The following is a 27,993-nucleotide window of genomic DNA, read 5'->3' as shown; positions in this document are numbered from 1 at the left end:
AGACAGCTAGTGAAGCCTTGAACCAGCTGAAGTCAGATAAAACTACCATTGACTTCAGCAAGGCCAGGATTTCTCCCCTTACTGACACATTTAAAGAAATGATCAAAGTTTCAGCACTTTATATGATCTGACTCCATATATGCAGTAATTGGTCTGTCTCTAGGCAGAGGGTCATATTTAGCATGTTTTGAGCTCTTCAGTGTAAATATAACAGGAGAATTCCAATAAAACCACAAGATTTGCAAGTCATTCTGCAAAAGTTTTCATCCCAGGCAAAAGGTTTTACTTCAGCTCTAATAAAAACAGATATACAGCTTTTCTATATAATGAAATAAAGAGCAAAGCAAAAAACTCACTCCCTTAGGGAGTCTAAATGCATTTTTCCTTCAAAGTCTTCCTTGAAAGCCAAGGAATAATTGTAAATGCAATTCATAAGGAAGAACATATCAGTTGTTATACTGGTGAGAACCAGCATGTAGCCAGGTTAGAGCTGAGTCCATTTTGCCTGTTGAAAAAGTGATCACAGGGCTGACAGCTGGAGTTTACTTGACTGTACAATAAAGCAGCTCTATAGGTCCCTTTTGTTGTATTCGAAATGCCAAATGTAATTGCAATGCACTTTTTTACTTTCCCCTTTCCCCCCTTTGTTTAGCATTATATGTTTAACCAAGGAAACGAGAAGAAGATAGATAAGTAGAAAAAGATCGACATACACCATAAATTGTTTTAGACACTAGGGAAATGGTAACATTTTTCACCATTCTATATTTATTCATGTTGTAAATTAGCTGGTGAGAAAGTCCAGTGTTTACTTGAAATTGTGCAAAGAGGATCAGCTACAAGCACAGAAAACTGTGAAAACCATAACTCTTGGTGATACTTCATGTTTTCTATCAAGTTCTGTGCAGTAGTGATGCTTGAGTACAGGTAGCATCTATTCAGTAACTGGAAAATACTCCTTAAAATATGGAAACTCAGAACAAAAGAAGAAATCAAAATCCCAAATCATCTCAATGATTTGACTACTTAAACAGATATTTTCTACAGTTTTCAAAAATACAGTACACTTGGATGCACCTTGCAGACTTTTTCAGTTATAATTCTAGACAGCAAGTATGTTTGCCAGTATGAATTCCCTATAAACTTCCCATTCAAATGGCTTTCCGTAGTGATCTTTCACTGATCACATTTTGTTAGCAACCTTTCTCCTAAATGGAAGAGATGTGAGCCAACTATCTTACCACTGGAATGGAACAATCCTAAGACAATAACAAAGTGATGCCCTTATTGTATGACAAAAGAGAAGAGACATACGGGCAGAAACAGATCCCCCTTGCCTGGAAAATCACTCTGTGAACTGCCTGGTCTTTTTGAATTCATGCTGTGTTAGACAAGACTATCACGGATCACATATATTTTGCCATGAGATTTCTGAGAATGCCATCATTTATTTTTAGTTACACGTTGGAACTTCCTTATAGGTGTTAGGTGAGGGAAATTCCAATGTACTTTGTGCTGGCTTGGGTTGTTCTCTATTTTACGGGGCGGTCACACAGACAAAACTAAAATTCACAGACAATCTTGTTTGTTTTACCAACTTATTATACTTTTTAGATTAATTTTTGACAGTCTTGGATCCCAAATCACATGTAGAACAAAATTAAGCTTTTTGCTGAAATGCAGAATTACATCTTGGTTCAGCTCTTCCCCGTTACTGTCAGCTGACAGGATGCACTGTTGCAGGACCTTGTCCATGCAAATACAAAGCCTCTATTTCTTCCAGAGCTATTTCACAGGAGTGTGTAAATGTTTATGGATGTACAAGTGTGAATTATGTCCTATTTCATTGCTCTGTTTTAAGAGGTAAATTATGCTGAGAGTTTGTGAGCTCCAGACAGGCAAGGATCCTGCAGAACTAACTCTGATAGTAACACTGATAGTAGACACTGGCCAGGAAAGGCCTGCCAGAAGGCCCCTAAAACCATGTATGTGACTATTAAGGAAAAATGTGCTGAACTGTTTTTAAAAGGGTCGTGTGTTTTGTAGCTAAGTCCTCAATGCAGAACTCAGATAAATAGGCTTTGCCCTTATTTGAGACAAGCATGTCTAGCTGATGTCACTCTTCAGAAAAAAAGTTTTCAATTTGAACTGCTTACTCTTAATAGAAGTGAAAACCAAGGTTGGTTTGTTTCTTTGTTCCAAAAGCAGACTCTCACTCTTGAGAGTTTCTTTAACTCTCATAACTCTCACTCCTACACCCACCATTGATAGTTGATTTTTTGAAATTCCACCAGGAAAAATATTTTTTAAGAAGTTAAGCTGAATGGTCACTTAAATGTTTATCTGTGATAGATGTTGGACCTAGGTGAGTATTATGAAAACCTCTCAAGAGTTTTGACTGAGCCTAACATGCAATATTTTCATATGCCATGGAACATACTTATTTCACATTTCCACGCAGCTCTCAGGCTCATCTTTCTATTTGAAATGGGTACATTTTAGCCTGCCCACCAGTCCACCCTTGTGCTGTTGGCAAATATTGATAAAAACAGGATGTAAAAGGCTACCTTGAAAATTATGATGCCAGCTGGTATATCCTGGAGCTCCTGGCCTTGCTCATGGGCAGGACAGGCTGTGTCATCTGAGGAAGAGCCCTATGAAGGAATGGTGGATCAGAGGCCTTTTGCATCTCCACAGTACTGCAGCTCCTGAAGCTGCCTTTTAGAGCAGGAGTGAAAGGATCACAGACATTTCTGGGCAGAAAGTGCCAGTCTGTCATAACCTCTCTAACCATCTTGATCAGTCTTTGGTTTAAGGCACAATCTATTTTAAAAACACAGTATTCCTGTAACTTTCCTCACCAGCTGCCATTTCTATTCAGTCCACTTACAGAGTTCAGAAAAAAGCCCAGAAATTGGCATTGTGGACAACGTTTGTCTGTTATAACCAGAGAGGAATGTCTTGAACTTAATATGTTTGGTTTGGGAGATCTGTTTTTGTCCGCTATAACCAATTGTCCATTATAGCCATGTCCATCATAAGTGTAGTGTGCACTATATAATTTAACAGCAGTGGTTAGTACAGCAAAAGCCAACTGTTGAGACTGAGTGGGAAACCTGAGATATTTTGTTAACCAAATATGTCCTAAAATAATCTTAATTTTTTGAGAAACTATCAATCTCTGCATTCTTGGCTAAGTGCTGTTGTTGAAATTTTAAAGTGGTCTATTCATCCCTAAATGTAAGCTTCACCAAGAAAAGGATTTTTTTTTTTTATTCTTTCAAACTATCAGATGCTTCATGTAATGAGTAGGACCTCGGCATCCCTAAACTTGAGGAGAAAAGGTTAAAATGGGAAGGGAACAGACCCAAATAATTTATGTGAAGGAAAGTGTAACTTTAAACAATTGAAATATAAAATTAATCTTCCTTAAGTATAGGGAACAATTATATAAGACTAAGGTTTTTTTATCAAGGGAAAAGAAATAGTATCAAAATTTAACGACACGTAAAAATTATCACATTGTTAATTTATTAAACTTTGTAGCATAAAGAACAAGGAATGGAACAGGGATTAATTCACAATACAGTGCATTTTACCTGTTTAAATGCCAATGATCTTTAACATATCCTAGTCATTTTTCTTGAAGAAGAAATGCAGGTGGTTAGAACTAGTAGGGTTTTCTTGGTCAAAATGAGTTATAGGGGTTTTTTTCTTATGAAACAAGGAATTTTTTCATTTTACATATTAATGTGTCAATTAAAAAGAAAGCCAGAGAGATGGTATTCCAGACTTGCACACCATTCATAAAGTCAGCAGATGATGTAGTCGATTTTGCAGTTAGTGACCCTGTGGCTAGGGAACTCACCCAGGGGGTGGGGAAACAAAGATTTTCTTTGCTATGGCTCTGCCTTTCAAGAAATATCCTGGGGGAAGCGGGGTTTTGTTTTATTTTATTTCTTTATTTTATTTTATTATTTCATTTATTTTATTTATTTTCATTTACTTTATTATTTTATTTTAGCTTGTTGTTATTATATTTTATTATTTTATTTTATTTTTAGTTCCCTGTTAAAACAGTCCCCATTTACATGAGATAGAACTTTTTTAACTAACTTTTAACCTTATAAACAGGAGCTTAAGTCATTGTGTCCTTCTTGTTGTCTCTAGCCTGGCATTCTGAGACCTTTTTGGACTTCCTGAACTTTGTGTGGCCAGACTGGTGTCATTAGGAGAATATCATGGATGTGTCCTCATCTGCTGGAGCAGGTCTGAGATGGAGCAGAGGGAGAGGAGGAACTTGCACAAACTTAACAGCTTTTGTAACATTTGCAGGCATCTACATGTACCAAGGAGATGTGGAACAGGGAGTAAGCCTCAGGCACAATCCCTCCTTGGGTGGTAGCCTGTGAATTTGGCAGTGAGACACCATGAGATAACTTGTATGAGAGCTCTGCTGTTCAGGGGCCATTATTAACCAATTCTTAGGTAAACTCTTCCTGAAATTCACTTCTACCATCCTGAGACTGACTCTCCAGTGAGCTGCACATGGGACTTTTCAGTTATTTTTCTCTGGTTTGTTACCCACCCTTGTTAATGGTAACATAAAATGGTTCACAGGCAGCTTGATACTGGAGGCTGACATTATTTTCTTTTTAAGTCTCTACTGTGAATAGAACAAGACTCTTGATGAAAAAAAAAGCAGTTTCTTGATCAGAGGTGTTACACAAGTTACTGTAATTGCATGGCCTGAGAACCTCAGGGAGCAATTCTGAACCTCAGTGCTGGTTCTTGCAGGCAGGATAAAGTCAATCTTGCTTGGCAGTGAAGTTTCAGAACTTCTGCTCCATCCTGACTAAACTATGAAAAAACTCTGCAGTAAGCTCCAGCCTGTCTCAGTCCACCCAGATATAAACTAATTCATCTACTGAAAGTTTATGACAAACGAGATGCAGCCAGTTCCACCTTGGCCTTTAGAGTTGAGAAGTAAAGGCCTGTCTTTGTCCAGTGATAAATGAGATGTTTATTCCAAGGTTTTGCTCTGCCAATGAATTATTGTTGGAACTGTTAAGAAAGGAAAAATAGTGGCTGGAAAAAGGAGTGTATTATGTGAGTGACACAATGTTTGTGCATGTATGTGGGTGTTCTGAGCAGATACTCATGATGCATAAAAGAATAAGGATGAAGAATGCTTAAGTGTTGCCAAGTTGTCAAGTGTTTATCTTTTCAGATATATTGTTGTATTGACAGTTTTTTTACCGGATGGCTCCTACAGTAAGAAGAGAAAAAGAAAGAAATGGATGGAATCCTGACAGAGTAATACATATTTTCTTGGAATTAGAAAATAGTATAAATAAATTAATAATGTTAATACATATATAAATTCTTACTCCACGAAAGGAGAAGTTGTTCTTGTTCATGGTATAAGAGAGAATCCTGCAATGGCAAAATTGGTGTGAGAAAAACAACTTAATCTCTAGCTGGGATTAATTTATTCAGGCAAGTCAACTCTTTTTCTAAAGCCAATAGCAGTTTTTTATTTGTGGTGCTTCTTTGTCAGAGTGTCAGTGCTTTGGCAGCACTGATGTTTGTCTTGCAGTCTCTCTTCTGCCCTTGTACCTGTCACTAGCAGGAACAATCAGCCTTCTTCAAGAGTTAATCTTCCTGCTTCACAAATTCCAGATGATCTCTTCTTTCTCCTTGTGAGAGAGGTGATTTAGCACTTCTCAAGAGCTGCACAAGCCCACGTCTGTTCTCTGACTCTGAATTTCTCACTCCAGAATCCAGATGACCTAAGCCTACTCCACTCTCTGGCTTGTGCACTGCCTGGATACCTTTGCAGACTTCAGGGTGTCTCCTTCACTAAGCAAGGGACCTGCAAATCCCAGTAATTTATTAAAATTGGAAAGCCTCCATATGGTGTGCCAGACAGAGAAGAGAGTCCTAGTTCAGTGCTCCCTGTCAGTACCCACATACTCATGACTCAGATTTTGGGCCCTCCTAAAGCACTTTCCATTTCTTAAAGAATCATTGTACTGAATCTGAAAATTTAGGTGTGACCAGCCTCTACACTCATACAGACAGACTTAGCATTCCAGGTGCTGACTGGGATGCATTTTAAACTTTGTATGTCTAATATTTAGTGTATTATTTATAAAGTGAGCATCAGTGATGCCTTCTACCCTCAGTATTCTGAGCGGAGGTCATCTCAGCTTTTAGAGGAGGTGTGCATATGCACATAGCCACAGATACTGGTATGAAAGCTTCTGCTTGCTGTATTATTCCATGACACTGTACAGATGGGCTTCTAGATTACAAAGGAAATGCCTCTGGCAAGCTGTGCTGTGCCTGATGCTATGAGTTATAAGCTTACAGTTTCTCAAAAATATCTCTTTATCTCATTTTTGTTGTTCTGCTAATAGAACGGTGTGACACACAATACTTCTTAGCAGTCAGGAAACCCTTGTAATGTTTTTAGCTGGTCACCTGTGAGATTTGTAGTTTGTAAAGATTTCTTTAACTATGAATTGAAAGGGTCATCCTGAGACCATTAGACATTCTGCATTCATCAATGGCTAGTGGCTAAAAAAAAAAATAAATTAAATACTCATCTATCTTCTCCATCTCAGCATCCCACAATACTTCCCTCTTAACCAGAAAAATATACCTTCACTCCATTCATTCTATCTTTTTTGAAATAAATTTCAGAGAATAGTCAAGTATCTTCCATTAAAAAAGAAATAAAATGCTGCTCTTTTCAAATTTACTACTTGTCTTTGGGAGTTTCATTTCTATTTTACTTACAATTTTCATTCATTTCTAAAATGTCAAACATAGTATTTCTTCATAAAAATTTTCAGTTTTGAATGATAGATTAGTCATCATCCCACCTGAAGCAATATTGATAACCCTCACTGAAGTAGACCTTTAAAGGGTCAAAATAATCATAGTATGTAAGTTTTAGAGTTCAGTTGTAAAAATAGAGTTTTAGCTTTTAACTGGGAGAAAAAGCCTGTTACCTTTTCTTTGAAGATTGAAATGAAATGTACTCAAACAAGACACCAATCTAGGATTTTTTAGGCCTTTGTATGGCATATAATCTGATCTCCTAAATGTCATATTTGTAGTTAATAAGTGCCAGTTGAAAAGATCCAAACACTTCACTAATTAAACATATTCCTATGAATGAATATCCAAGAAGTGACAATGGAATTTTCAAATTGTTTCCTCTTTGTCTACTTCATCCTTGCTCCCATTGAGCCAGGTGGAAATTTTTAGGAGAGTATAGATGAGATATGTGCAAGGCAGTCCAACTTTGCAAACCCCATCTTATACTTGTTTGCTGCTATTTGAACAATGTTGCAGGCATGAGACAGCAGAACAGCAGGTCAAGTCTGAGGCAGAGTAGAGAATACGATTTTTAATATTACAGATGGTGGAATTCTTTTTCCTCATTTAGCTGCAAAACTTAAATTCCATGCATTCTTTCCAGGTGAACTCTTAGGTTAAGGACTTATTTGGGAATAGGATGGGTTCTTTTCTGTATTTATCTTTTATTTCAGAGATGGTTAAATGGACTGATTTTTATAACTGGTCAAAGGCCTGCTTTTTCTTCTATTGAAGTTAATGGCTATGCTTATATTGATTTCTTGGAACTCTGGATATTCTACCAAATGTATTCTGTGCTAAAATGGGGTAATCTGCTTTTATATGAAAAGTGAAATTTATGGTCAGTATATGTTTTTGAAGACTATGCAGGCCTTCAGCAATCAATGCAAAATAATAAAAAATTAAAAGGGAGAAGCATTCTGTCAATAGCACTCCTGTAACAAAGGGAATGCTTATTTTATATTGATTAGCTCCTCTTAAATAATGTATAATGGCTTCACAGCCATGTAGGCTCTTGCAGGGTTGTTTATTGCAAGCAGTGGCAGTACAGAAATGCTCTGAGAGAGCAAAGAAATCAATACTGTATCTGTAAACACACTTGCAAATGCAGTCCCATAGCTCACTCTCCGATCTGCAGCTCCCATTAAACCAGAATAGTGTGAAATAAGACTGGTTGTTACATTCTGCTGTTTTCTTTCACTATTTTTCTGGACAGCATTAAGTTGCTGAGACACTTAATTCAGAATCCAATCCGTAAGTAACTTGTACTTCTACTCACCTATTGAGTATGTATAAGAGTACAAATCAACTAAGATATTTCCAACGTGCCAGATTTGCATACCAGGACAGATTTTTGTGAGCTTCCATTTGTTCAGACACCTAAGGGTTCTGAGGGAAATTAAAAAAAATAATTCTGGTGAAAATTAGGACATCCTTAACTTAGTGTAGTGACCCTTAGAGCACCCTCTCCACGGAGGTAGCTACTCAGCTAATTTGGATCCTAAACCAGTGGGTGCTTCTCAAGAAAATTTTGCAGGGGATTCCTTAGCATGGGTAAAGAAAATGCCTCCATGCTTTGGAAGCACTGTATGGGTGCCAACTGAAGAGACAGATGAAGGCAGGTAAAAGGAGAGAAGGGAGCAGTAGAACACATGTACTCCTGACGCACCTGGTGCCATGTCATGAATTAAGGTATTTAGTTTTCACACAGCTCTGGCCATACAGCAAGGAAGTGCCACACCTCCCCAGTGACATCTGCAGATTATGCCAAGGGCAATATTCCAGAAGGACTGAGTCCAGAAAGATGAGCTTTCTGTTTAGGGACTGCTTGTTTTAGTTACCATTCATCACAATCTGAGATCCTTTCAAATATCACGGTCTAATACCGGTGAGCCAAACTGCCTAAATTTAGGAGATTTGAGATGCTTTTCCCATCGTAACATTTTTTTACCTTTAATATGGTATGACTGGCCCAGTGAATCCAACAAAAACCCTGGTGTAGCTTTGTGCATATTAAATTCAAAGTGAACTAAGCATCATTTCAGATGACGAGCATTCACAATTCCCCTCAATATTGCCAGAGGTAGATTAACATTTGTAGCACTGGATGCCTAAAAGTAATGGCAAAGAATAAGTAATATAATGCTAAACACATTTGATCGTTTAGACAAGCTTCATTAGCATGAATTTTGATTTATTTTCATAGATTGATTCTGTGATAATGTGTCTGCATAGTTTTAGGTTATGATTATTAATGTACAATGCCTTCTCTGGACACAAAAAGTGGAATTTATGAAAAGATTATAGTCACCTAAAAGTCGAGCATCTATCTTAGACTTATGGTCTGAATTTTCCTTATAGGCTGTGGAGATACATAGTCTTCTTCAGGAGACTGAGATAGATATATAACATAACTTGGATGTATACATTTCTGGAGGCACCTGACTTTCTTCACTGGCTCTGGAGGGATCCCTGGCATCAGAAGGCACATTTTAGAATATTAGGCTAAGGGAGGGAATCCTATCGTATGAAAAGCATCCTATTGTATGAAAGTGACCAGCAAAGGTGTGTGGAGAGCTGGAGACAGGGGATTTAAAGTTAAAAATAGAGGCTATACAGTAATTAATAACAGTTGGATATACAAATTGGTATTGAACAATGCTGGTTGGTCTCATTTTGAATTCTTCCAAAAGAAAAGATTATTTTTGAGGTTAACTATTAGTTCAGAGCCAAATTTCAGCTAAAGAAAGCTCCAAGTCATTTTGCAATGACTCTAATAATATTGCTTCAGAGGAAACTGCCTGACTGTTTATTAGAGAATGCTTCACAGAAATCTGTGATGGCTGAGAACTGGAGTCCAGAATACTGTACTGAGGGCTATTACATGATTTTTCAGTACCTATATAAGGGTTTATTGGAAGTCATTGATCTTGTTCCTTAGTTTTTAATGGGATCCATATGACAGACATTGAAGAAATTAAAGAAAGAGAGTGAACTGTAGAGATCTGAGATCTGTCTAAAATCTCTTTGGGACAAGGAGTGAGAGAAAGGAGTGGTGTCTGCAGTATCGTCTCAGTAGCCCCAAGCCATGGACAAAGGTAGAGAATGACATCTGTCTCTGACCACAGAGACTTGCTTTATATTTTCTTCCCTCCCTTATGAATTTTTCCAGAAGGGCTTACCCTACATATGGATGAGTACCCAGCAGGAGAAGGCTGAGTGGATAGTCAGGTTTGAACCATTTATATAACATTTTCATGAATGTATTTTTCACTTTAAATATTTCTAAGAAGGTGTCTTCATTTAAACCTAGTATTATACATAATTACCATGGTGCACTTTGCTTTCATGACCTGGCCTGTTCCTGAGGGAGCTTATTTAATTTGGCTATTGCCATATGGCACCATAGAATATAGGCAACCTTTGAACATGGTAAAATTCAAAGCTGAAATTTCACCTGAATGAATGAAAGAACAAATCACAGTTAAGAGAAGCATAAGATTGTTTCTGCTTATCTGTGGTGTGGAAACTATGAATAAAATCCAGATTTAACTCACCTTTGGGTTGTAGTCTATTCAGGCCACCCAAAAGCAAATGGAATGAGCTGGGAAAAGGAGAAGCATAGAGCCTCTGAAGTTATTTTCCCATACTCTAAAACAAAGATGTATATAACTTAGTTTACACTTTCAGGGTATTCTGCAACTAGTAAATGCACAAATTAAAAATCACATAATCATATGAATGTTAGGGACTGGAAGGAACCTCTGGAGACCATCTAGTCCAACAGTTTCATTACATCTGTAATTATGCCTTCAGATAAACCTCACTGTCAGTGATACATTTTAAAAGGTCTATCTGTTAAGGTTTCATATTGCTAATCATTAACCATTAAAATATCAGTTACTAGTATAGTTTATTGCAAATCAGTGAACTGATCCCTTGCCTTGGTGCTGCAGCAAAAGAACTTTTTTGCTAGCTCTTTACAAAGAATTAATCATGTGATTTCATCTAAGGGAAAGAAAATAAGCTGTCTTTCATTAAAGCATTCTATAAGAGAAATGCATATTGCAAATGTATTTCTCAGCTCATGGATGCAGAACTGAAATGAATTATTCATTTCCAACACAGCCTTCAAATCAAAACATTTCAGCATTCCTTACTTACTAACATCAATGGATTGTGTGAAACAGAATGCTATGTTACAATAACCTCATGATTTTTAGGCAGAAGGATCCTTGAATAATATTCGGTCCCTGCTTTTCCCTGGAAACTTCCCTACTTTCAACAGTCCTCCTCTACTTGCCAACAATGACCTAACTCTAAAATTATTTGGTACATTTGAACAGGGAACAAAATTAGCTCCTGAGAAAATGGGTGGCCTATCCTGTAAGCAAAGAGTGGAACAGGGCTTGGATTCATGTCCTGACTGATGCACTAGCAGTTTTTATAATTTCTGTGAAGTTCCCCTGGCCAGTGAAAAAGCAGTATTTTTTCCAGAGAAGTTACATTGGCGGGATATTACTGTTACCATGTTTTTTCAACTAATTGGGTTCCTTTTTATATATTTAAAGAATTTCCAGAGCTGTGCTTTGTCATTTCTTTGCAAGCACAGCTCTTCAGCTCTTCAGGAATCTGATTTAAACATATATAGCTCAGAGTAGCTTTTTCTGAAAGAAGTAAGGACACATATTTTCAAATGACCCCACTATATACACTTACCCGAGTGTTTGTATTATTAGTACTGGGGAAATAGATCATTTCAGTGGGAAGGAAGGAGGAGAATTACTTACTGCAGTTTGCAGGGCAGTTTTTTTATATTTGAGAACTGCTCAGACAGTCAGTCAACATCATGCTCTGAAGGTACTTAGATTTTGGCAAGTACATGTATCCATGGAACAACACAAAAAAAGGAACCCTCATGGTCTGGAAGGGGTCAGTAGAGGTCTGAAGGTTAACTTAAACGAAAGATCCTGAGGGAAATTATTCTCAATGAAAACTGACACATATATGCCCTTGACTGACTTAGAAAAAACAAACATATATTTCCTCTGAATCTCAAAAAGCTCAAATATTTGAGCTGTGCATCAAACATTGCACAAATTTTGCACTGAATAGCATTAGCTGCCAAGGAAAAAATGAATTCACACATTTTTTATTTCTACTGCTTTAGTACCCAGGAGAACTGTTTTCCACTTATCTGACCCCATGAAATACCTTTTTTTCAAAACCACCACATTTAATAGATTTTCATAAGGAACAATTTGGAGTATTGTCTAATAATTGTCTAAAGTGAAGCACGAACAGAACCTCTAACACAACATGTATATACTATCCCCACATTCTTTATTGAAGGCAAGAGAAAATATCTTTAGAAGTAATAAAAGTTTTGTCTGCCTAAGTGATATTTCTTGCACATTAAATCTCCTACTGTAGTCCATGGGCTTTTTGCATGTGTAACAAACCCACTGTAAATGTAACTAACTATAGGTGGATGTTTGTATGAAAGTATGGTATACTCCAGTGTGAACTGCTTATTGGAGTAACAGGAAAGACATGGAGTTTTCCACAAGTTATACAAAGAGACCTGGCTTGTATGCTCCCACTGAACACAAACTGGATACTGTTCTTACAAGTTTCTTAATGAGAAGACTGTCTTCTGTAACTAGGATGAGTCTTTATTATAACAACAGATAAGGTAAGACAGGAAGGAGCTTGAAAGCCAGAGAGATGGATATACATCTTCCAGTAGGTATCTTTGACAGAATTGATACAGTAATTAGAAGAGGTTAAATGCTTCAGGGATGTTACAATTCAGTCCAGACCTTAAAAGATCAGATAGCCTTATGAGATGCCTATCATATGTGCCACTACTGATCTCAGACACCTTAAGAAAGCATGCTGCTGATAAAATCCTGTGTCAGTCAGAAGGCACATTTTCATACAGATGGCGAGAAGTGTTGAGTGTGATGTCTGATAGGACTTACACTGGTTTTTACTAGCTGAGATTCTGCCTGTAATCAGCACAGTGCTGATGAATGATGACAGTATCTTAAAATGTCTTGGAGCTGCACTGTGTTCACCCCAGGAAGTGTTAAAAGGAAATACTGTAATGTTTGCATCACAAGGATGCCCAGAGACCCGTTTTAATATCAGGAGTTGGTTTTGTTTCCCTTGTGAAGAATTTATTTCCCCTGTAGGCTTATCCTGAGAAGAGTATGAGAACAGCAAAATTACTATCTGTGATAGAATCACAATTGGAAGACCAGAGTTTAAAAGCTCTCTAAATGTGTTTAGAGATAGGACTCTTATTCATTAGAAGAATGAAGAAATACTGGAGTAATTTACCAGCACTGAACTCTCTATTTAAAAGTGGTTTTAGTGAAAGCAAGATTTGAGCTCTGAAAGTAAAAACTACTGAAAGAAAGCAGTCTAACAAACTTCAAATGTGAAATGTAAATGCATTGGGAAGGTGCAGATACTTGTCTGCATCTGTAAGGACAGAATCTAGTTGGTTTAAAGTCTAGCAAGAAAGGCTCAGGATAAACTTAATAACATGGAAAAAGATGGATCTGGAAGGTGTAAAAAAGCATTATGCGTGGTGTTTTACAAACACAGGTTATATAAGCATCTCTTAAAGGTGGTTTAGGGATTCTCAGGGCAGGATGAAGGACCAGAGAAATTGAAAACCAGATTAAGACAACAAGTGCCACTTGAACAACTTCAGAGACATCATCACCATGGGAAAATAGGTCTAACCTGAGAAAGTCTTTTTGTATTTTCTTTGGCACTGCAAAAATATGAGAAGGCAATAATGGAACTTATATATAACACAAGCACCTTTCTTGAAGAAGCTATATTTTTATAACTACTAGACTGGAAGATATCCACAAAAATAGGTTTTGTTTCTAAAGTGAATTTAAAGTGATGGCTTTTAGTACCACTAGTGCTTGCTGCTCCACACTGAACAGGCAATATCAGTTGTTTCATTCCCACAGACTTCCTACAGGACTTTCCCCTGCTTCTGTGTTTTACCAAGTCATACTGGTTCCAGTAATTCATATTCTTGTATTTTAATCATTATTTAACTCAACTGAAAGCATTTTTAGGAGGTATACATGAGTGAATTCTGTGCTATCCCACTTTGAAGTTGGAACAAGGAACTACAGAGCTAGATCTGCTGTCTGTTGAAAATTTCGGTAAGAAGTTAATTCTGGGGTATTGTCTGTTATGAAAAGTCCTAGAGAAGCTGTCAGAAAAGAAAACAAGATGCTCTGATGGAAAGAAGCTTCTAAAAAAAATACTGTACAGTTAAGATTGTCCATTTCCAATAACAGTTTCTGGTGGCTCTTAACTATCTCAAAACAGACTTCTTGAATACAGATAACCACTGTAAATCTTGTTATTGAGCATTCGTATTCTGATAACACCATAAATCCATGCTGAAGTTGCTTTAGGAGCTTTTTAAAGCAATACCTTAAATATGTAGACTCATATAGAAAACTGCAAAAAGATTCTCATTCTCTATTAGATTTAAGATATTGTTGCTGTGTTCATCATCCAGATGATACTTACAGAGTTCAAGGGTGAACTTTTCATCTTCGAATAAAATTGCACCCTACTGCAGGGTAGCTTCAGAGTTTGCTTACCAGTTCCTGAATTAAGGCTTGCAGGATTCAGCAGCTCATGCCTCTCTGCCCTCTTTGTGACTGCTGCATGCAGTTAATTCCTCCTGGGAGAAGAAGCAGGCCATCAGTTTGTTTACCATCCAGTCAAGATACTTGGCAGTTTCCTTGCACAAAATGAGCTGCTCTCTTGTCAAGAAGATGTTTGATCCTCTCACAAGCTCTGCCATCTGTTGAATAAATATAGGCATATGAAAGTTCAAAGTGTTAATATGAGTAATAACAGGCAGTGGAACAGTGCATGGTATTGACTGGTGGAATTAAGACACATATACTCCCCAATTATGCCACAGTTACAATGATGTTAGGAGCAAGACAAAGATCTTTTAAAAAGTCACTCCCTCAAATTTCCTTGAAGAAAAAAAAGAACAAACCAACCAACCAAACAAAAACCAAAAAAACATTCAAAACCAAACAAACAAAAACACCAAAAAAGAAACAGATCAATAGATTCTCTTGGCTCACACATGGATTTTATATTTAACTGGCAATTTAACTCTGCTCACACAAAATTAATTCACAATCTATTTATTTCATCAATGTGAATTAACTTAAAAATATTCTTAGAAATACAGTCTCAAAGAGATACAAATTTTCAGTTTGCTTCTTAGTCCCAGAAAGGCTGTGAAATCTTTTACCCAGACTTTTTGGTAATGATAAATGGGTTTGGTTTTGTTTCCATTTCAGAATACAGGAAAAAACAAAAACAAGCCTGTATTCCTGTGCTCATAAATAAAACCTTCTCCAGCCTCTCTAGTGAGAGTTTGCACACACTCATGTAGATTTTTGTGTTATAAACTTATTCATTATTTTTTCTAAATAAGTGAAGCTGTTTTTTTGAGCATAATATTGCATAGGCATATCATTGTCTAACATAACTTATGAACATATTTTTAATATGTCCCCATAAGATCATGTTATTATGTTATCAGGTTTTGCTGGGCTAAAAAATGCCTACAACTTGGAAGAACTGATTCATCAAGTTACATAAACACTTGTTTTCCGTAGTCTGAACTGTGAACAAGCATTGAGAGATTTGCCATGCTGGCTCAGAATCTAGCACCTCTAAGCCATTATAAAATGGTTTGTATTACAAGTAGTAATATGGAAAGGTGAGATAACATTAAAATTAATAAATATTATACCTCTCATAATTAACAACATGATATGCAAATGTGATTTTCATCATCTTTGTGTTCTGTGGGAATGCAGATATTTTCAGGACAGGGTTCTTGAAGAAATGCAATGATAGTATGGTCCCAGCCCTGGGAAGTATTACAATCACACTAGCCAAGAGGCAGCAGAAAGCAGGAGAAAGCTCTAACAAACAAGGTGGCAAAGTAAAATATGAGACATTTATTAGTTTAAGATGGAATCACAGACTATTGAAAGCAGGATTTATGTAACATCATAGAAATCCATATAAGTAGCACCTAAACAATCTAGCTGATGGAATATTTTAACTAATTTAGGACTTTCCTCACACATATATTAGCCATGTGTTTTTTCATATCTTCTAAATTAGTTACCTGTATATCTTCTATGGTCAAGAAAGTTACTTCCAGGGGATGTTTATTTCCACATCTAAAAAAGTTGTGTAAAATAGGAGAAATGGATGGTTTTCAGTGTCTGCCTATCTCTGGTGACTTAAGAACACAGAGGACAAGTTAAGTTCAGATAAATTGTAGACAGCTCCTGTTGGTTCAGCAGAATGAAACCCTTGCCTAGCATCTTGTTGTTTAAGCAGATATGAGTTGTTATCTGTAGAGATTTATCAGTTATTTGGTAATGGTAAAGATTATCAGACAACAAGAACTACTGATACATTCCAGCAAGAAGAAAGGCCTGACAACAGTATAAATCCAGAAAAAGTGATTGCTTTAGCTTGATACAAACTTATAAACTGTACCCTCCAAGCTACTGTATGTTTGCAGGCACCATAAGTAAGCTATCTAAATTCTGTCAGTGCTCAAAGTACCACTCATGAGGAATTTGGGATCTGGATTTCAACAGTAGTTTGCTAAAAGGTTTTGGCGAGTCCCTTCCCCACTGCCTGCTGCTTATTTTCCCACTTCTATGGAGGAACACAGAGTCATTACTTCTGTAACATGCCTGAAAATCTTGAGCTAAAAAGCACATTTTAAATGATGAGTAATTATGATGGTACTGACTCAAAATACTGACTCAAAATACTAATCTGCTCATTTTCTGCTAATACAGGCAATGTGTTCTCAAACTTCAGAGCTAAGAAGTTCATCTCATGAACTACTAATGTAAGAGAAACAACAAAACCAAATATAAAATATATGATTTCGCTGCTCTAATGTCACCAGAGTATTAGGGTGATTCCCATATTTCTGATTCAGGAATAAAATATTGATAGCTGTTGATTTTTAACAGCATTTTTTTGGATGGAAATATTTTTTTAATCTTTCCCAGAGGAAAAACCTAATGGGCCTTAAACAAAATTATATTTCTCTGTGGTCTGACTCTGTTGTTTTTCTTTTGGCTAAATTTTATTCATCTGCTGGTGGGATACCCTTAAAAAATATTATGAAGTTTATATTCTTGCACTAAAATCTTTCATGCTGTTAACACATGACAAAAGGAAATAGACCAAAGAAAAGAGGGTTAGTGTAAAGTGAAAAATAATGTAATACTAAGCTATGTTGTTGCTTTCTGTAGCATTCTTTTTTGCTGGTTCACACAACTGTCAACACAGATGACTATACTTATATGTCTAAGGCCCAGATTGTTCAAAATGGCTTCCTAGTTTGTGGCTATTATTTTGAATCTGCACTTCATAATACCCAGTATTTGAATATGCAGTTCACTTAGGCAGCTAAACTGACCCCAAGGAAACGTTCAGTGAATGTTCACTGTGACTGAGTTTGAAAGAATTTTAAAATGCTAATGGAAAAATGTGGGCCCACCTGATAACAACTGAACTTTGCTCATCATAAATGGGCTGGATCAAAGGTCTCCATAAAAAATTAATTCCTATACCATATAAGAACATTGTAATTTTACACAGGTAATATGAATAAGTCTCTAAACCAGATTCCTTCAAATTTTTCATTTAATTCCTATTCACAGGGAGTGAAGGTGGTGTGCAAATCACTAAGTATCCTCCTTCCTTTACCTACAGTAGAGTAGAAGAGGAAGTGTAGTGCCACCGTTCTTCAAGATTTGTGAGATGATAATAATTGAAAATTACTGTCTAAAAGTTCAGATTATGCAGGGGAAGAGAGAATCCACTTCTCAAGAGAATTTCTGACTGAAATTCTACCTATTTTTGGTTTGTTTCATAGGCTTGAGTGCACCAATATGACAGTGTGGCTGCTGCTTTCACATCTCCTTAGTGTCTCATTCCAAGAAAAGGAATAAAAAATGCCCTTTGCACCAACAAGTAATATCCTTCAACAAGCATGACATAAAGGAGGGGTGTGTTATAGCTACCATTACCTTATTCCACAGACTGTGGCAAAGAGAATGTCAGTCCTCCAGCTTTGGTGGGAATTTTAAGAGAGTGACTACTGGAATCTTGCTGTAGAGTACTGCTAGGAAAAAGCCTTGAAATAGCACAATATGGGATAAAAAAAATTCATGATGATTACAGGTAAACAAGAAAACAAGAAAGGCAATCTTTATTTGTAGGGAAGTTAATTAAACAAAATTAAGCACAAGAGAATTTGCTAAATGTGCCAGCTACAGGCAGGAGACACAGATTGCAAAGGCACAGGTGAGCCCAGGTTTTGGAGGAGTTTGGAGGAGAGGCTTTACTTTCAGGCACGCCAAGCTCCTTTGCTCTGCTGACTGCCTCAGAGACACAAGAGATACAGTAATGATAAAGGCAGCTTACAACCCCCATGGTCAGCCATAGTGATCAGCCATGAAAGAAGTTGAAGGAATATTTTTTTCTCAGTAGCATTTATTTGTCCTTTCCACATATTACTTAGGTTGTATTTTCTTTAACTATCAACTCCACGCTTGTCTGAAAGCTCAGGAGCTGTTGGAAGCTTTCTCCTTCCTCCTTTCTTCTCTGGCTCACTGGGATGGGAACTGCTGAGCTCCTCTGTCTTCTGCAGAGACACATCCAGCAGCTTTGGGAAACGGACCATTCTATCATTAATTTACAGAAAAATCAGTTAAGAGGATCACTGAGCCATAGTTACACAGCTGGCAATGGACTTTCAGCCCACTAGAAGGAATTCTGTTATTCTTGGTCAATGCAGAGCATTCAGAGTATCACTTTAAACTACTGTGCTTCAGTCATATACGAGACAGATTAAAAAAATTTTTGTCCTAGCCCAAACTTATTCTTTGTTTAAATGAGTGACTTTTTCTGGTGAACATTATTTAAAAAGGACAATTATATAAATATTTTTTTTCCCGACAACTATGTGCAAGAAGACAAGCTTCAGTCCCAAATCTCCAGGTAACAAATGAATGGTATTTCTTTTCCTATATAATTCAAAATTATTTCTACAAAAGTCTCCAGAAAGGTGTTAGCATGTCATCCTGATGGCTTTTTTTTTTTTTTTTTTTTTTTTTTTTTATAAAGGAGAAAAAGACAGTGGCACAAACTTATCCTGAACCTAATAAAAATCATATTCAACGTATAAAGTCAACCATATAGCTGCAATCAGTGTCTCCTCATAGTGATTTGTATGAGTCATTTTTCTGCATAAGGAGAATTAAAGTGGCTGCAGCAACTAAGCAAGCAACCCAATGATCTGCTTGAGGTATTTTTATTATTCACAAAACTCAAAATATACAAGATCAAAACCAAGATACAGCTGTTTTTGACTAAGTGTAATTCAGGCTTTGCTTTACCATAATGTAGTCTGTTTTACAAGAGAAACATTTCAACTCTCCACTAAAACTGTGCATTTGTACTGTACAAAAGACATTTGCCCCTGGCTACCAGGGATAGTACATTTCCTTTAAAGTGGTCTATTGCCTTTTACTGGAAAGCAATATTGGGCCATTTTTTCCCTTCCATGTTCTCTAGATTTTGTTTTTCCTCTATGATGTACTTAATAATATAAAAAGACCTCACTACACTGAGGTAAGGACACCCTTAACAAAGGATTCCTCATCTCTACCATCTGAACTAGTTTCATTGAATTACTCCTTAAACTACCTGTAAATGTTTCTGCTTATATCCTACAAATAGTTCTAGACATATAAGATACCGTTAGTCACCATCTGATCAACTTATATTTGGAGTCATTCCAGTGAATTCAAATGGTCAGGGCCTTGCCCAATTGTGTTCTGATTTGTTGCAAGTCTGACTGTGAATATGTTCTGAATCATTCATAATATTCATGCTAGTAATTTTTGGCCATATCTAGTCTTCACGATCTGTAAAAGCCAGCAAAATAAGTAACAGCTGCTGGCTACCCTCCTGTTAAGTCACCAAATAGCCACTCATTTGACTATCTGATAAGAGAGTGATAATTTGTTTTCGGGTTTTGGCTGTTGTTTTTTTTCTTTGGGGGGGGAATTGTTTTGGTTTGTTTTTCTGAAACTAGTTTGCACCTTCCTAGTATGGCAGAATCATTGACTGAGGATGTTCAGTGAGCTAATGGAAAGAATATTCCTTTCCAAGGATTTATATTCTCTTCATTTACTCAGAGAGCTGCAGCAGGTCAAACAATAATTTCAGCATTCCTTGGTTGTCTGTCTCCTCTCTGTGTGAAATTTTGATGTCATTGCTTTTAATTTACTCAGTGATTTTTATACTCAGTGATCAAATAAGATTATATTAAATTTTCAATTATGATTTTAAGCAAGCATTTTATTAACTCAAGCTGTATCTAGAACTCTTGGTAATAAGTGAGATGTGACTTGAATTTTCCTGATAATAAGGAAGATGTATGATTGTATTATGTATGTATTATGTGACCTACCAAAGCAGAACAGTGCAGAACATCAATTATATAGCAGTCCTTAGCCACTAACTGTATAATGACAACTTTTTCCAGCAGGGCTTCTGCCACTCCACTTTTAGATTTCCTTTTTAGCTTTGAGAATGATGCACTTAGGAAATCTTTCATTGAGTAGTTACTCCATTAGTGGTAAAAGAATAAACCTTTTTTTTTTTTTTTTTTCTCTAGTGTTTATATTGAAATCTGGACTGATGTAATCTGAATATGGATCCAAAAATGTCAAGTCTTTAGGTCCTTCAGAAGAGGATGAATTCACACTATAAAAGACAGCTCCACACATTTTCGATCATAGATTTATTTGTTAACTACTATAATTTTTGATATTTTAGCTAATCAGACCAATTTCTTCCATACATGTATCTCTAGAAGATAATTCAAAGATAACAATAACAGAGTTCTCTACAAGAATTGAAAGGAGAGAAGTGATTCTTTAAAAATTTTTGAAAGCTCAAAGCTTAAGTTCTTTCAAATCTGAGCTTCATTTTTCTCATCTGTAGATCATTTTGTATTGCACTGAGTAAGACAGATGTTGTGGGAGAAGGTTCCTATTTGTAGGCCATGTTGTGACCCTCATAGAGCAGGAGTAATTGCTATTATATGCAATAGCAGTCCAGAACAACTGATGAGTTAATGTATTTTTACTGACTTCTCCAGCCAGCTGAACTGCCAGTGGTTAGTGATTCTAAGTGAAGGAAGGAGAGAAGAAATCTGACCTTTCTTCTGCTTTAGCAAGAATTTTAGAAAGTGGAAATAAATGTTCAAAGTGTAATGCTACCTGAGTGACAGGTTTTTTGCTTTCAAAATAAGTTAAACACATATCTGTTGCCTAACATCTGATTACAAAATGTGGTTATCTATCAACGCCTATCTACATATAAATCATATTAAGATCATATTAAGTTTAACCTAGTTTTCTCTCTGGAACAAAGGACAAATTACATAAAGCACATTGTTGTGTAACAAATACATTATGTTCTCTAAAAGCTGCCAGTCTCCAGTAGAGGATTTACAGCTAAGAAGAATGTCATGCAATGCTTTCTCTGGAAAAATAATAATCTGCAATGATTTTCTTTCAGCTCTAGATAGGGAAAATATTTCTACCCTTATTTAAAAAGGAAAAAAAAATCTAGCCTTGTAGGTGAGAGAAAAGTTTGTAGGCATAAGATTCAGAGTCTTGAAAAGCATAGTATAAAGTAAAAAGAACCTGAAATCTATTAGTTTTAAAAACTCTCTTCCTTTAAAATCATACCTCAGGATCTCAGCCTTGCCTGCAGTGACTTAGAAGTTTATCTCACAGGACAGGATAAGCTGATGAGAAGATGCTAGAGACAGAGCAGAAGAAAATTTTTCTATTTGTAAATGAATAATACAGAACAAACATTGAGTAATATGTCCAGTGAAGGACAAAAAAGTCTGAAAGTTAGCACAAGTCTACAACTGTTTGGGTCTGGACCAGCGTTAGGTCTTTCTCCTAGTTCCTGAAAATCCTTCCCAGTGCAGTGTGCAGGAAGAGTTAAGATACTGAGTAGTTTATTAACATCCTCAAAAAACGAAGAACCTGAGCAAAGTACTGCCTCTCTGTGGGTAACAGAAATGCTGCAAAACCATGTCATGGCCTCTATGGATTATAAATAATCCAGCCCAGACGTGGTTTCCATATACTTGAAATCCACCTTCAGAGGGTTAGAAATGTTCTTTCAAGGAAATGAGCAGCCTGCACTTTTTTCCTTTGGAAAAATGTCCTCGAATTTCAGTAGTTGAAATCTTTTCCATCCGTTTCCTTTGAGTTCCTTTGGCAATGAAATGCATGAAAAAAGTTTCATAGATTATGAAATACATACATCCATAATTTAAGATTATTACACAGTTTAGAGAGATGCTAAAATAGTTAGTGATAGTCTGGTGAAATATTAAGCAATGTGGCCCATTTCCTGTAGAAAGGAAGGAGCCAAGATAAACTTAAAAATGTAAATGAACAGCATCTGCAGCATTCATTTACTCCTTCTACTGTCCTCTTTTTTCTCTCTTCACCATTTTCTAAATCACAGCAGTTTCCTCAGATGTTGTATTTTTAATCACGTATGTTCCATTGCTTGTGCCTTCTTTTCATAAATCAATGTACATAATACCTTAAGTATGGATGGGTGTCCGGAAATTGTTTGGAATACTGAGCATTTCCAGTCTCAGTTTATCCCTTTACAGTCATTTGTACCCTCTAAAATAAGTGTATGCATAGATTTATTTTTTTTAAATTTCCCGCTTTCTGATTAGTAGTTTAATTTGCTGGTTCAAACCTCAGTCTCACAAACTATACAAATTGTTTTCACCTCATTACGTAACACATATTCATAAATAAAAGATAATAATTTATTTGAGATCAATTTAACTAGAATAATTCTTTAATATAGGCAGAAAAACCTATATCAAACCTATCACTAAAGTACAGGTAAAAGCAATTTCTAGCTACAATGATAGGGTCAAGTTTATAGTCTTTTTATTGTTTCCAATGTGCTGTTATGTGATGGATTCTATGACATAGAATCAAAGGCTACTTTAGGTCAGAAAGGACCTCTGGATGTCATCTAACCTAAGCCCCTGTTCAAATTAGATCTAATTAAAACCTCCTTGCTCAGGACCATGTCTAGTTGAGTCCATAACATGTCCAAGTCTGACAATTTCGCAACCTTGCTGGGCAATGTTTTCCAGTATTCAGCCACCTTCATGGTAACTTTTTCCTTAGATGGAACTGAAATTTTCTGTTTCCCAAGTTATGTCTTTTGCCTCTTGTCACATCAGTGTTCACTGTGAAGAAGAATGTACTTTGTGTTCCCTGATATTTGCACTAGGTGTTTTTCAGACAGCAGTAAGATCTCTCTGTAGCCTTTACTTCTGAGGACTGAACAGATCCATCTCTTCTCTCCTCAGAAGCTCTCAGTCCCATAATAATGTCATGACTCCTTACTGGCCTTGCTCCAAAATGCTTATGTAATTCTTGTCCTGGCTCAAGATTGAACAATCAGTTGTCAGTCAGCTTCTCCCTTAATAATACTCCTGTTTTTCCTCTACTGATGATCCCTGTGTTCTCAGAAATTCCTTGCTGCTTTGAACCACATTCCTTCAACATAAACTGTTTGAACACTGATCACAGAAACATTGCCTGCATGCCTGTTACACCTTTCCTATGAGCTTCTCCTTTCACAAAATAGTTTTTCTAAGAGAATTGGTAATATTTGCCTTCTGCACTGGTGGAAGGCTATTTTGGGCTACAGAGTCCCTTTCCCATCACCTCCTTCACTCAACCTGGAAAGACTTTAGGGTCACATGTGAAACGTCAGAAATGAAAAGTTGTTAAAATATTCAGTCAGGTGTTCTCTAATCATAGAACTCCTGTATAGCCCATGGGAGATAAAAATCATCTTAACTCAAGCAGCTAGAAATATAGACGATTTTTCTGTGAAAATAGCACTTGGTAATGAGATAATAAGCAGGCCTGTAGCACGTGCTGTGAGCTCCATCTGTTGCCAAGCTGATCCTCTTGGACTTCCAGTAACTTCTTTCCATTGTGTTCACATTAGATAGGTTTCTTTCCTGTGTTTTCATAAAGAACTGAAGCAAATTTATTTTATCCCCTTTTTTTCCATTCTGTCATCCACATACTTCTATTCATCTACTCATCAGGGGATAATAAAGCCATAACCTCCCATCTTAATAATAGACCTAGTAATTAGTTAATATAGAACACTGACAGGCATCATTACGCAACAAATGAGTTCATATTTTAATCCCCTAACACATCATTAATCTTACTCATTTACAAATCCACATTTCACAACCTAACTTACACATTATTTTACCAGTGAGTTATTTCTTTGAGCATTAACTTTTTGGTTATTCACTAAAAGAGATACCTAGCATATAAGAAGCCCTACCTATCCTTATCAATATGTATACATATCATATCAATATGTCTGATGTTACAGCCAGGCCTGATGATAGCCTTTTACTAGGATAAAGGGTTCTGCCCTTTCCAGGTGGCATTTGAGACTGGATATGTAGTCCATGAATCAAGCATCCATAGTGGCAACAATGACACTTCCAGAGAAGACAGTGGATAAATGTCCTTTTTACTCCTTGAATTATCTGAGAACAGGAATAGGTCAGCATAATGAGGACTCTGAAATTACTTTTTGCATTTTTCACCACCTTCGAATTGTTGTCCCAAATAATGCACAAAAAGCTGTTCCTGATATTGCACCAGAATGAGTGAGAAAAGTAGGAACTCAAGGAATTCAAGGTCAAGTCCAAGGTAAAGATTAAAGCAGAAGCTTTGCTTTTCATTTACATTTTAGCTCCACCTCAGATGTATCAGATGGAACAACCAAGGCAATCAACTGCCTTACAGAACTAAAACTCAGAAATAATCTGGCTCAGTATGATGTGAAGGCAAACTTTTCTGCACTTGCTTCAACAGAGAATATATGTGCGGAGAGAAGCCAACCTAATGCTTACTTTCAAGGACTGAAGAAAAAAAAAAGAATTTATTTTCAAAGTGTGATATTAACCATTTATCTTCATACTATGAGAAATGAAATATATAATGAAGTATATATTGCATGCATTATGGTTTCTAACTAGATTCTGAAATTTCCCAGTCTCCTCTAGCACAGACTGATATTATCCACCATTGCATAAAAATGCAAAGAAAAGAAAGAAGCTTTGTTTTAATTTTTTGCTGCTTGCTACCCTAATAGATAAAAATTCCAGTCTCTACTTTAGTTTGGACCTCAGCAGAACACAAGGTCCAAGCTAGATATATTCATATAGGTCAGAAGCTAGATATATTCATATAGCTGTAGAGTGTAACTGAGGAGAGTATGATAGTTGCCATAGTTTCTTCTGTTCCTTGCCCTCCTAAATGTTTACAAGATTTACCAGCCCTGCCAAAGCCAAGTTCTGACCTGCTCTTAACCTACGTTAGGCTATTAGAACTTCCCAGGACTCATCCTTGTAATCAGAATTAATTGAAATAAGGCAGAGCTAAAGCTATGTATAATTACCATCACTCAGACTATGTGTCTAGGATTAAGTCAAACCACAGATGAAGAAACCAATAGGCCTGTGGTTTTTGTTTCTAAGTAGATTTGAGATATCAAAAATTTAGTTATATTTTCTTGAGGGCATTTTGTTTTGGAGAAGCTTCCAGTAATTCCTACTAACAAAGAGGGCTCCAAGAAAAAAATAGGCTAGTAAAACCTAAGATATTTTAAATGCAATTCACCATGTCCAGGCATATGATTTTCACTATTAACTTCATCTTCCATCATTCCAAGAACATACAATCTAAATTTGTCAGCACTGGGCAAAAATAGTGCATAACTATAGCCAAGAAATTGGTACAGCAATACTAGCAAAGCCAGAGAAGCACATCCCATTCTAGGATCTTGAGTCATGTAAATACATCTGTTGGTAAGAAAGCATATAATTTTAACTAAGTATTATATATATTGTAGAGATATGACTTTAAACTAATTCTTTGTAATCCAATTCTTTCCTTATTGGTTAAGATGTCAAAAAAAAAAGTGCTAATTAATTCCAGAGAGTGAATCCAAGATTTCTTGGTGTTCATTCTTAATATTGGTAGACAAAAGGATTTTAAAAGCAAGCTAACAGTGAGCAGTCATCTAAAGGCAATACCAACATGGGCCAGCATCTGCACTTGCTGAGCTATAATACAGTCCATGGATAAAAGCATCTTTAATCTTAAAGTTCTAATGAGAAACAGTATGAAAGGATAAATCACACAAGAGATATTCAGCTATAGTCAAATCTTTAGTTCCAGGAAAGATTCCGAATACCTCCACATGGTCTTAGACATAAAAAAAGACATCAAGCAAAGAGATTTTTTTTTCAGGAATGTGCTTTCAGAAATGAAACAGATATTGCCAAAATAATATTTGAGACAAAACCAGTAGCATAGGAATGAATAATCTGTCATTTCAGAGAGTATTATTCTTTATTCTTTCTTTTTGCCATCACTGGCAGGCACTGTTTTATTCACTTGTCTTTGCTGTGCCAACAAGTCACTGTGTAGCCATCTGCATTTCTATTGCTGGGTCACTACTCACACAGTGGTAGAAACTGTACTTACATTGTAATGGACCTTTTCCACAGGTATAAGATTCTAATTGCTGGGTAACCTTCATGTAATGTTGTAATTATTAGACAGTTCACAGTTTCTCTAATTTTACTTTCTAAGAATCTCTCTCACATACATATTTTTATATCCATTTAGTTTAACACACTGCATGATTTTAAATTCCCTCTACATCTCAATTGAGCCTGTTAAAGTGTCTAGACTAAAATGTGCATTCTGAAAGGAAGCCAACTAAAGTTCAGGATCTCACAGCTTCTCCAAATTAAGTAAACTGTCTCTCGGAAAATCATGGCTTTAATTCACTTGTGATTCCTCAGGCTGCTCACCTTTTACCCTAACTAAACCTGATGGTATAAAACAAAAGGAGCAATTAAAAAAAGGTTGATTTTCTTATTTTATCCACCAAATTCTCAGGTAGACATGAGAATGCTATTTAACCAATTTTTTCTTTGGCTTTTAACACTGGAAGATAATCCCCTTCCTATGGAACAACAACCAGTATTTCTTAATCCTTCATATAAATAATGTAAGAAATGCCAGCACTTAATTCCTTACCTAGGACTTCAAACTAACTGGAAGGCTATTCACATACTATTTTTTCTGGAGTGTCTGGCAGTTTTAAATGTGTCCTTTCACATCATAATAAATGTTCCATATAATGATTTATAGCTAGATGGTCTCAATTTATCACCCTTTTTCATTTTGACAATTTAAGCAATTATGTTAAACTAAACTAGTTAAGGAATTGAGGAAAAAGTGGAGAAAAGTGATCTGCTAACATAACATAGCTATGATACAGCTGCAAGACTTCTAAAAACCTTGGTCATGGATTTAATATATGCTCTTTTGTACAGGTAAAATTAATGAACAGTTCTGGCACAACTGGGCTCAGAAGTAACACAATTATCTACATTACCAATATGATCATTCTCCAGTGTAATATTTTTTCAATTGTGAACTGAGATACCAGTGGATTAACAAAACTAGTTTCTAGTAGTGGAGATGGGGCGTATAGTTGTTCCTGCAAACCCCTGAATTACACAGTAAATGAACACATTTATCTCTGAAAGTAACAATTAACTGCATTTTAGAGGGAATGTTTGACTACCTCCTTCTTCACTGTTTAGCTTGCAAAGATACACAGAATATGACCTAAAGATTCAATGAGGAAGTTGAATTAATAATATTTTTAAATGGTTTTTGATTTTTATTTCTCAAACAAAAAATCAAGTTGCTTGTTCTTTCAACTTCCATCAATTGTCAATGTTTTACTGAGTTTTTCAGGACAGTCAAAAGGAAGCTGGACCAGAACAAT

The 27,993-nt window shown here is 36.2% G+C and overlaps 1 long non-coding RNA gene across 1 annotated transcript in view; it reads right to left on the bottom strand.

The window, feature by feature from the left end:
* The window catches only part of LOC139792068 (uncharacterized), a 65,501-nt gene extending 49,235 nt beyond the window's left edge, over nucleotides 1-16,266 (bottom strand). Inside the window, exons 1-2 of the long non-coding RNA XR_011724131.1 lie at nucleotides 16,100-16,266; nucleotides 14,535-14,740 (exon numbers count right to left, since the gene is read on the bottom strand). This is a non-coding gene — a long non-coding RNA (uncharacterized lncRNA). The remainder of the gene's footprint in view (nucleotides 1-14,534; nucleotides 14,741-16,099) is intronic.
* Between the last annotated feature and the right edge of the window lie 11,727 nt (nucleotides 16,267-27,993).

The sequence above is a fragment of the Heliangelus exortis genome, chromosome 2, assembly GCF_036169615.1.
Source record: "Heliangelus exortis chromosome 2, bHelExo1.hap1, whole genome shotgun sequence".
Lineage (NCBI taxonomy): Eukaryota > Metazoa > Chordata > Aves > Apodiformes > Trochilidae > Heliangelus > Heliangelus exortis.
This window is presented reverse-complemented; position numbering and strand designations above follow the sequence as displayed.